The following is a 10,794-nucleotide window of genomic DNA, read 5'->3' as shown; positions in this document are numbered from 1 at the left end:
AAAAGTCGGATTTAAGTCATAATGTCAAAGTTTGAAAGTTTCATTGAAAACAGTGGAATGCCCTTGGTATTTTCCATCTTTAGGGCAAATAGCAGGGGTGGGTGTGAGAGAGAGACAGAGAGAGAGACAGAGAGGAGAGAATAAAAAGGGTAATTCCCCACCCCCTTCCTAGTTCCAGGCCCAGTCTGATCACCCTCTATATCTTGCTGTTTTTAACTTTAACCTACCACTACCAATAGTACCAACTCGGATACATGATCATGAGTATACTGATATCTCATCTAGTTTGGTTCTAAAGATTTTACAATCCAGTTTTGCATTTTCTTACATGTTTTGTAAAAAACCCCATCCATTTAGGAATAAAATACATCAATCAGAGACAAGTCTGGGAACTTTCCTTACCTTTAAAACAGCACTAAATTATCCACTTGCTTATTGCCTGGGAATTTACTAGCACTTTCCATGATGTCATTAATAGTATAGTGGCGTAAAAGAGGGGAAGTTTTGTTTAAAGTAGAGAATTTGTAGTTGCCCTGTAACTTCTTGGTTGGTTTCTGGTACTGTAGTATGTTATCAGCACAAAGAGGGATGCCGTATGGATGTGACCATTACAATATCCTAAGTTTCTATCAGAGCCATATCGGGGGGGGGGGGGAGGGGGGCGGCTAGCCAAGTTTTTTGCCCCAGGTAGAGGAGTCCATTGAGGCTCCCAGTCTGTGTATGTGTGTATGCAAATGTGGTGTGTGTGTGTGTGTGTGTGAAACTGTGTCTTTTACCCGGGTAAAATAAAGCCTAGTTTTAATGGGAGCATTTTAGGAATGATACTTTGTTTTTTCATTCTGCCTTCTCTTGTTCCACCTCTGTGTGTGTCAGAGTTTTACACGATCAGCAATCCAAATCAAGGTCAATTTTCCAAAAAGTGCTGAGCACACCTCAGTAGCTTCCAGCATGGCACCTGTGTTCAGTTTTTCCCAGAAAGCCTTAGCGACCTGGATAATTGGAAGGTGAGCTGTTGGGAGGGGGGGCAATACTGAAGCTGTTCAGTGCATCAGCAGGAAATGGAAGCTAGATTTAGATAAAACAATAGAGAATCTTGTTTATTGTAACTGCAGTTTCATAATGGAAAGCATTTCCTGGAGGTTATGGGTATCTCCTTTAAAGGTTTTTAAGAAAAGCCTTGATGGAATGCAAGTGATGGGCTACTGAAGCTTAGAGCAGAGATTGGAAGTCCTTGGGTTGCCTTGCAGTTTTGTGATAAATGTGTTTTGCCAAGACAGGAGTCCATATGAGACAGAGATAACATATATCTGTACTACAAACCTATATCTGCTTTATACCAGTTTAGCTACAGTGGCTTCTCACTAAGAATCCCTGGAATTGTTGTTTGATGATGGTGCTGAGAATTCTCTGCTAAAAATATCTAGCTGCTCCTCCCCCGTCAAATCTGTGATGGAGACAAACCCAGAGTAGGATGCAGGCAGAAGGCAACTATTAGCGCAGCCAAAAAACAGACTTTCTTTTTGCTCCCAGGCAATTTCATCATGCCCTCCTTTCCTGAATTTGCAAATAAATCTTTCCCCACTAAGTACTCATAGGACAGTTCCCAAGCAGGATATGTGTGGTAGTGGGGAGAGGCAGGAAGACAAGCCAAATTACAGAGAAGACTTTGCGCAGAAGCAACAAACAAAAAGTGCTAGGGAAAGGGGCTAAATAATCTCCCCCCCCAACTGAAGTCTCTGCTCATTTTTAATTTTATTTTTTACTTTTGATTTGGCCAAGGGAGGCAGGACAATTTATGCTAAACATGGGGGAACAGAGGAAGCACTTTCCTTCTAATCTAAGAATTCTTGAGGAATTCAGTCCTTGCAAATTCCAACACAAAATGACATGATCCACACACCTCTTGGAGTAATGTGCAGATAGGAACCTGAATATGTGGGGGATTTTGCGCTTCTTCAGATTTTGAGATGTAGTTCTCAGCAGTCTAAATTATCAAAATGTGCTTTTAAATACCTATTTTGCCAGAAAATACACATTTAAATATGCATTTGTACATGTATTTAAACAGCACAATACTGTTTAAATAGGTATTTAGAAATGATTCTTTAAAAATGCATATTACTGTGGAAATGGAATGGAACTATGAATAAAAATATGGAAAAGTGTCACACAACCTAGACATTGATCTGGCCAGAGTGTTCCAGAACCAAAGGAGTCATTTCCTGGTGAACTGTCCACCTGGGCGTGCATTTCTAGCTTGTAATTTAGTAGCTTCTGAAAAGCAGATGCTAACTGTGACTATTAAAAGTGTTTTGTCTGTCTGCAAATGACTGTTTTAAATAGACAAACTTTGTTGTGTGCAGTGAAAAAAAAGAATGCTCTGGGGTCATTTCAGCAGCATTAGTAGCGCAATAGCCAGCAGGCAGCAGAGAGATTGTTGGTGGCACTGCAGAGGCAAAGGATCAAGGCACAGGATTTAATGAATGTCTAGTGTTATAATTCATCACTGCTGGATGAACAGGGCAGTCAGGGCAGGATAATCACCTAAGGGGAACAACAAGCCTGGCAAGCCGTCTTGGCTTCACTGCTGACCCACTGTGAGATTAAAGCCAGCATTTGCAATTGCTGTCTTGCAGGAGAAGGGAAGAAATCTTATTTTACCATTGGGCTTTTAACATAACCTTTTCAGAAAATATGTGCCATTCCTTGACTGTCTGAATACTTCTCTTTCTTCCCTGACGAGGGAAGTGCTGGAATCCTTCTGGCCACAGATGTCTTATGAGCTGGATTTTCACCTTCGTCATCTGTTGAGCCTCTCAGTCTGCCTTGTCTGCTGCAAAAAGCCCTTTCACCAGAGTGACACTTAGCTTCAAAGCTGTGCCTTCAGCAGAGATGCATTGTAGGGTGTTGCTATTGGTCAGTTGGCATGCTAAACCTTTGCCTAACAAAAGCAACGTCTGTTTGGGTACCACCATTTTGAATGCTTTGAGAGGCATTGAGATAGGAAGGGCCAACACATTTGATGTTTTCTGAATAATCACTGACTGTACGCACTTTCCCCCTTGAATTTAGTATTTGTGTGTTACCTTTTGTGAGCCACCTGGGGGCTGTTTCTTGGTTGAAACTCAAACAACAATAATGGGAACTCTGCAGCAAGACTTCTGAAGCTGAGGGATAGAATCTAGTGATGCATTTCAATTGCTCTGTTGTGCTCGCAAATTTCTCCAGCGGTTTTATAGCATCTGCTCTCCCATCTGATCAGAGTGTGTGTAGGAGGAAGATAGGAGGTTGATATCAGTGGCACTGGAATCAGAAAGTAATGGCAGGAGGTCTTGTTTTGGCTAGGGTGAAGGCTGGGCTACTTTCCTGACTAACTACAGCTACTGGTGAGCAAGGAAAGGAATGAGAATGACTGCTCAAAAGAAAGAAACAGGGAGTGGCAGTGGCCTCAGATAACCCCTGGCAAAAGGCAGGAGAAGTCTGCCCTGAACTGAAATGAGGGCAAGGGAAGGGATGAAGGATAAGGGGTGCTTGTCAGTCCTCTTCTCACCATGTGATCCCTATGGAAAACTGTTTGTGGATCTGGGAGCAAGGCAGTAGCTGCCAGTTTCACCCTACAAAATGCAGGTACTTATAGATATCTACCAATGCACTTGAGAATGGCTTACTGGAAGATTGTGAGAGACTCAAGTTAATCCACAGTAAAGGCTTGTGCAGATGAACCCCCCCTCTGTCTCTTACACACACACACACGTTTTAAAAATTGGAAAGGACCATGAGGGTCATCTAGTCCAGCCCCCTGCAATGCTGGAATATTTTGACCAACATGACCCTGAGATTAAGAGCCTCATGCTCTACCAAGTGAGCTATCCCAGTTTTATGCTTGCAAGAGTTAATAGTTGGCAGGATTCAGCTACGTTATTGCAGCCTTCATTTTCCCCCTGCAAATGTGATTGTTTGTAGATCTGATGATTAGGGTTTGAGGCAACACAAATGGAAGCCATCAGAGAATTTCTATTGCCCTTTACAGTGCAATCCTATATGTCTGCTCAGAAGTAAGTTCCATTGAATTCAATGGGGCTTCATTCCCAGGCATGTGGGTTAAGGATTGCACGTTGAGTCATAGAACCAGGCATACTGATTGATTTATTTAAACACATTTGCAGACTGCTTGGTATTTAAAAATCTCTAAGCAGTATACAAAAATACAGCATAAAAACAACAAGAGAGTGTCATAAAAGCAAATTGACAACACAAAAGCCAGACAAACAGGAATAAAAACATGAATTCAGTAATAAGAGGGTTCAATCTTATGGATCAAGGAAAGCCTGAGCAAAAATATATGATATTTCAAGACACCTGAAGCGACTAATGGGTGGTCCTTTATGCTTGTTCAAAGGTTTGTAATGCCCCCCCCCCCCAAAATCTGGATGCCCTTCTCACTACTTCCCTACATGGGCTCATTTGTACACTTAGTGGCTGCCTGGAGGGGGCTTCTGTGAGCACTGATTAAGCAAGACACAGTATTAGAGGTTTTATGAATGTGCATGGCTATTTTTCATCATGGCTATTTTTCATCAAAACCCATCTTTTTAAAGATCTCATTAACTATTGGTGAAATTAGATGTGATAAGCATATAAAATTATTTTGTGTGTGTGTATCTAGATCAGGGGTAGGCAACCTAAGGCCCGGGGGCCGGATGCAGCCCTATTACCTTCTATATCTGGCTTGCGGACGGTCCGGGAATCAGATTGTTTTTACATGAGTAGAATGTGTCCTTTTATTTAAAATGCATCTCTGGGTTATTTGTGGGGCCTGCGTGGTGTTTTTACATGAGTAGAATGTGTGATTTTATTTAAAATGCACCTTTGGGTTATTTGTGAGACATAGGAATTCATTCATATTTCCCCCCAAAAATATAGTCCAGCCCACCACATGGTCTGAGAGACGGTGGACCGGCCCCCTGCTGAAAAAGGTTGCTGACCCCTGATCTAGATAGACAGACAGATAGATATAAGATATATTAGCTCTACCATGGTGACTTGTGCATTGGAAACTTCATGATTGGGATGATGTAATGTAGTCCAGTGATGGACTCTGTACAGGGCTTCCCATGGGATCGGTCCAGAAGCTGCAGCCGGACTGGAATGCTATGGCCAGGTAGTTGAGTGGAGCCCTGAGACTCATGCATGCGACACCTGTGGCGTAGCGTGGGTTGTCAGCACCCGGAGCAAGTAATTTGCGCCCCCTAACCCGTGGATTTGCGCCCCCTAACCCGTGGATTTGCGCCCCCTAACCCTAACCCCCAGATGTTGCGCCCGGTGGGGCCGGCCCCCCCTGCACCCCCCACGCTACGCCACTGTGCGACACCTGTGCTGAGGGAACTGCACTGGCTGCTGATCACCTACGGGGCTGTGCTCAAGGTCTTGTTAACCTGGTCATGAATTGTTCAGGGCTATATATGTTATCAGAAAGATCATCTGCCTCTATAAACTCCCTTAGATCACCAGGGGACATTCCTCAGAATATCATAGTGACCCCAAAACTGTGGAATGCCCTTCCCTCTGCTATACATGAAGCCAATTCACACTTATTTCCAGAGATTGGACCCTGTTTTAAATATTTGAATCCTCAAAATTTCTGTTTTATTTGCTTATTTATGTTTTTGTGCTCCTGTTTTATTGGTTTCAGATTGTATTTTTGTCTTAATGGATATTGTGGATTAGATAGAAATCTTAAAAACATTAAGTGATTTAGAAAAGCTCCCTCCCCACTGAGAGGGAGAAGATTTACAGAGCTGTGATGATGGCTGTTGTGCAGTGCTCAGTGGAAATGCAATGTTCTGACAGAAGGGACACCATTAGAGCAGCCATTTATTGTTGTCTGCACTTTGGACCACAAACTGAACGACATTAAAATCCTTCTGAAAGCTCTTCATTGTGTTTAAAGACAAGGAGAGCACAGAAGTTGCCAAAGAACCGGAAGGTCTAAAATAGCTTTTAATTACCTTCCTCTCAACTCTTCTCAAAGTGTTAGAGTACTTTAGTGGCTGAATTCTGAACGAATTATTAATCATTGCTGCACTTACTTTCACCAGCTTGTATCCATTAGTTGCAAAATGGAGAACTCCAAATTTTTCTCCATACATCTAGAACAGTTGGGGATGTCAGCGTCTCCAACATCATCCCCGCTGCCCCACCCAAAAACTCTTCCTCTTGCATGCCTCATGGCAAAATCACAAATGCTTAGTATCTTGCCTTATGCATGTTTGCAAAATGGCAGCACTTGAATTATCACACGAGTATGGAAACTGAAGTTTATTTATTGTGGGCTCTTAATTTAAAGAAAGAAAGAAAGAAAGAAAGAAAGAAAGAAAGAAAGAAAGAAAGAAAGAAAGAGGCAGGTGAAGCTTCTTTGTATAAAGCATATTGATCCAAGAGGACATTTTGTAAGAAACTCAAGACGAAATGCAGAGCTATCTTTAAATAATTTACTGTGTTCAATGCATTTAATACGAAAAAGCAGGACTGGGCATTTATTCCTGGGCTGTTTCCAACAATTCCACTACAACAGCACTCTTATTATCTTGTGTTTTTGTGTACTTGTTGCTTTGCTGTAATGAATGTTATCCATTATGGCATCAAGCCAACGGTTTAAAGCATGGACTTTTGACCTCAGACATGGGCACATTAGTCAATGAGGGGGTTTTTGGGTGCTCTGAGGACATAAACCATGGAGTCCTCAAAGAGGTCACTTGCATTGCTGTTATCCTCAGCTAGCAGACATGCACCATTGCAGGACCTAATAACATCACCACTACAGATCAGAATCCTACCATTGGAGTTCATTCACCTGCATATACTCCAATGTGACACATGCAGTCGCCCGCCAAAAAAGGCCTTCTGCTGTCTGCATTAGACAAATAAATCTGTCTCTGTGTAGAAAAATGTCTCTATGTAGACTCAATCCTGACATAAAAAATTGAACACCAAGAAACTAGAGGGAGAACATTTTCATTCTCCATGGGTAATCTGCAGCTGACCTCAAGTCAGAGGCACTAGCTTCAACAAAAAATACTTCAAAGGAAGGCTTCCAGTGTAAAACAGATGAGTTGCACAATTTGTAAGCAACTTTGACTCTCCTTAGTTTAGGCTTAATGTCCAGCTATAGAAAGCAATTCTCTCTCGTTATGTTAAGAATTAGGATAGCAAGAAAGGGAGAGCATTGCCACTAATGACGGCCACACTCTCTCCTTGACATTCATAGAATCATAGAATTGTTGAGTTGGAAGGGACCACGAGGGTCATCCAGACCAACCCCCTACAATGGGGGTCCAACATGGGGCTCAAACCCATGACCCAGAGTCTCGTGCTCTGTTGACTGAGACATCATAGGGTTACTGGTTCTTTTGTCTTCACTGTTTTGTATATGTGTGTGTAGAGAGGGAGGTGGGCTTAATGCAGCGGTGTCCAAACTTTTTTCAAAGAGGGCCAGATTTAATGAAGTGAAGGGGCGTGAGGGCCGAACAAAGTTGTTAACTTTTTAAAGGATTGAAGTTGTTGAGCTTTTTAAAGGGTTGAAGTTGTTGAGGTTTTCTTAGGATTTTACCGCAGGAAATAAACTGCCACAGGGGCCGGATTAAACCAACCAGCGGATTAGGCCCCCAAATTGGACTTTGGACATGCCTGGCTTAAAGAAACAGCTCATATGATGGCTTGAATACAAGTGGAAGAAAACCCCACTTACTATCACACCCACTTTGTGGCTGTATGAAGAGCTGCTAGGGCTAGCACTAGGCCACCATGGTTCTGTGCACAGCTCCCAATGCTGTGAGCCTACAGAGCGTACAGATCAAGGATGGCTTAACTATGGTCCTCCAGCTGTTGAACTACAGCTCCCACCTTCCATGATCATCGGCCATGCTGGCTGAAACTGATGGGCGTTGTATTCCAATGACATCTACACAACCACAGTTTAGCCACCTTTGCCCCAGTAACAAAATGTTCCCAGGTGCTAGAGTAAGTCCACCCACCCATTGGCTATCCTCAATAGCAAGGGCTCCAAAGTCTTCATGTACAGATTGGGACTTTGCTTTGGGCAGTGATAGCATTTCCTGGTTCTTTGCTCCCTTCTTTGACTTCAGTCCTGATCTCTGATGTTAAGCTTGGCTCAGCTTTATTGGCCAATACATGGGTTGTAGCCAGGGCCTCAACTAGTCAGGTTGGCTTGGATGGATTTCACTTATTGCAGACTGAGAATGTGGACAAGGTAGGTCATAAGAACATAGGAAGCCAGCAATGACTCTCCAGGGATTTGAACAGGAGTCTTATTTGGCCCTACCTGGAAATGCCAGGGATTAAAACTGGGACCTTTTTCAGGCATAGCATGTGTTCTACTGCTGAATTTAAATTGTTCCCAAGGTGCTTGGAGAGATGTGGTCCATCTGTGCTTCTATAAGAAAGGAAATGATCATAACTGCCATGAAGGAAGGGGCAATGCAGCCGATGAAGATCTTGCCTTCCTAGGAAATTGGAAACTGCCTCATGTATTTGTGGGGTGCTAGGAGAACCTGTTTGCACTCTTCCATTGCACACCTGCCTTGCAATGTAGGCAAGCTGCATCTTAACTATCTGGTAGCTGCTACCACCATCCTTACTTACAGCCCCCAGATGGTAGTGGATTTTGGGGTGTTCAAGAAAATGCTAAAACGTGGGATCCCAAAACAATGCATCCTGCTCTTCTCAGTCAGATCCCTCTCAGCTTACTCAGGAAAATTGGGCTAACATTCAATTGTCTCTTCATCCTGGGATTCAGCACAGCTTGCTTTTCTCCCCACGAAACCCACAGTTTCATCCTAGTAGCAAACATCCAGTGGAGAGGCAAATTCCTAAAGTGTTTTTTGGGGGTGGGGGAAACAGTTGTTGTTGTTATTTTTTTGTTAAATTTTTAAATTATCCTTCATCCGTAGATCTCAGAGTGGTTCATAATATTAAAATCTAATGCAAAAACACAAAACACATATTAAAAACAAGAACATAAAAAGTCACTATCCAAGAATCACCCCTCCCAAAACACACACATTTAAAAGGGGTATACGATGTTAATCAACCAATGCCTGGCTAAAGAGGAACTTCCGTGGGGAGAGCATTCCATAGATGGGGAGCCACTGCAGAAAAGGCCCTGTTCTTGTGTTGCCACCCTATGGACCGCACATGTAGGAGGCACACGAAGAAGGGCCTCGGAGGATGATCTCAGGGTCCAGGTAGGTTCATATGGACAGAGGGTCTTTGAGGGGAGGACCTGGTGCCAGCAGGAGACATAAAATACACTTGAGTCACAAGACACCCATTGAGGTTCCCTGGAAGTATCATGCTTAATGACAATATTTGATGGTAAAGTATGACAAACATTTCTCTTGTAAGCAGTGTAACAAAGAAAAGTAATTTAAGATTTTGCAGTTTCAGTTTACAGAGAGACATTATTTCATAGGAAAAACAACGAATATGTGCACATCTAAAAGATTCAGATTTATTGGGTGTAAACTTTTGTTTTGGGCTAGAGCCCATTAGCTCAGTGGCGTAGCGTGGGGGGTGCAGGGGGGCCCGGCCGCACTGGGTGCAACATCTGGGGGGTTAGGGTTAGGGTGCGCAAATCCACGGGTTAGGGGGCGCAAATCCACGGGTTAGGGGGCACAAATTACTTGCCTTGCCCCGGGTGCTGACAACCCACGCTACGCCACTGCATTAGCTGTGAATCTAACAACAGATGCTGCATCCATTATTTGAGAATATGAAAAAGAAGATATTTGTAGACCAATAGGTTGTTACAGTTATTATTATGTCCATGATTGCTGGTCAGGGCTGAGATTTGAGCTATAGAATAGGGTCTCGTTTCTTATTTCCTTCTCCCATTTTTAGATCCCTTTTCTTGAGGCATTAGCTCCTGCTGTTGTGACAAAACATGTCTGCTTTTGATGAAAATCTGCTGCAGTCGGCAAGCCTGATATAATCTAGTGTAATTCTCTGCAGTCCATAAACCCCAGCAGAAACTCCATCACAAGCAGAGTGGCTGAAATCCACTCTTCACAGGAGGCTGCACTTAATGGAACTCAGAGAGACACCTTCCAGTAGAAGAGAATCATTTTCTCTTTCACTGGATAAACAAACAAAGTGTTATTAAAAAAAACAAGCTGCCTTTTCCATGCATTCTGTGGTAATCCTTAACATTCAGCCATGGCAATATTAACTAAGAAGTATATCCTAAGTATATCCTTAATATTCTGCTTCCTAACACATCGTTTCTCACCTACCTGTATCGTGCTTTTGAGTTCTGCATGCTGTTAATTGTTCACATTGCATATGCACTTTGCAATTGTTAAACCTTTCCTTGCTGGTGTGGGGTTGTATTCCATTTTTAAAATACTAATATTAAATTTGTTTGCCATCAGATTTTTACTGCTCTGGATTATTTATTTCTAACATCTGTGCAGAGCTCAATTGTGGAAACCTCTAGGTGGTTTGCACAGAACATAAACTATACATTAAAACATTAAAATTATCAAGGAAAGTCAGGATGATTATTTTTTAAGTTTTAAAACATAAAAAAATCCAAGTGTTCATAAAATCAGTAGTTAAAAATATACTCTATCTGAATGAAAAGTACCTATTAAAATGCACGCCAATCTTTCATATCTGGGCAGGCTTGCCTAAACAAAAAATGCTTTTTAGCAGTCACTGAAAACAATATAGCAAACATGCCTGCCTAATGTCAATGGGCAGGGAGTTCCAGAGTGC

The 10,794-nt window shown here is 42.5% G+C and overlaps 1 protein-coding gene and 1 pseudogene across 12 annotated transcripts in view; both read left to right on the top strand.

The window, feature by feature from the left end:
* Positions 1-10,794, top strand: part of LOC310849389 (protocadherin beta-16 pseudogene) — a 227,134-nt pseudogene that overhangs the window by 90,420 nt on the left and 125,920 nt on the right. The window lies entirely within an intron of this gene.
* Positions 1-10,794, top strand: part of LOC310848848 (protocadherin alpha-C2-like) — a 198,538-nt gene that overhangs the window by 147,177 nt on the left and 40,567 nt on the right. The window lies entirely within an intron of this gene.

This window comes from Podarcis gaigeae, assembly GCF_964106915.1.
Source record: "Podarcis gaigeae genome assembly, chromosome: 7".
Classification (NCBI taxonomy): Eukaryota; Metazoa; Chordata; class Lepidosauria; order Squamata; family Lacertidae; genus Podarcis; species Podarcis gaigeae.
This window is presented reverse-complemented; position numbering and strand designations above follow the sequence as displayed.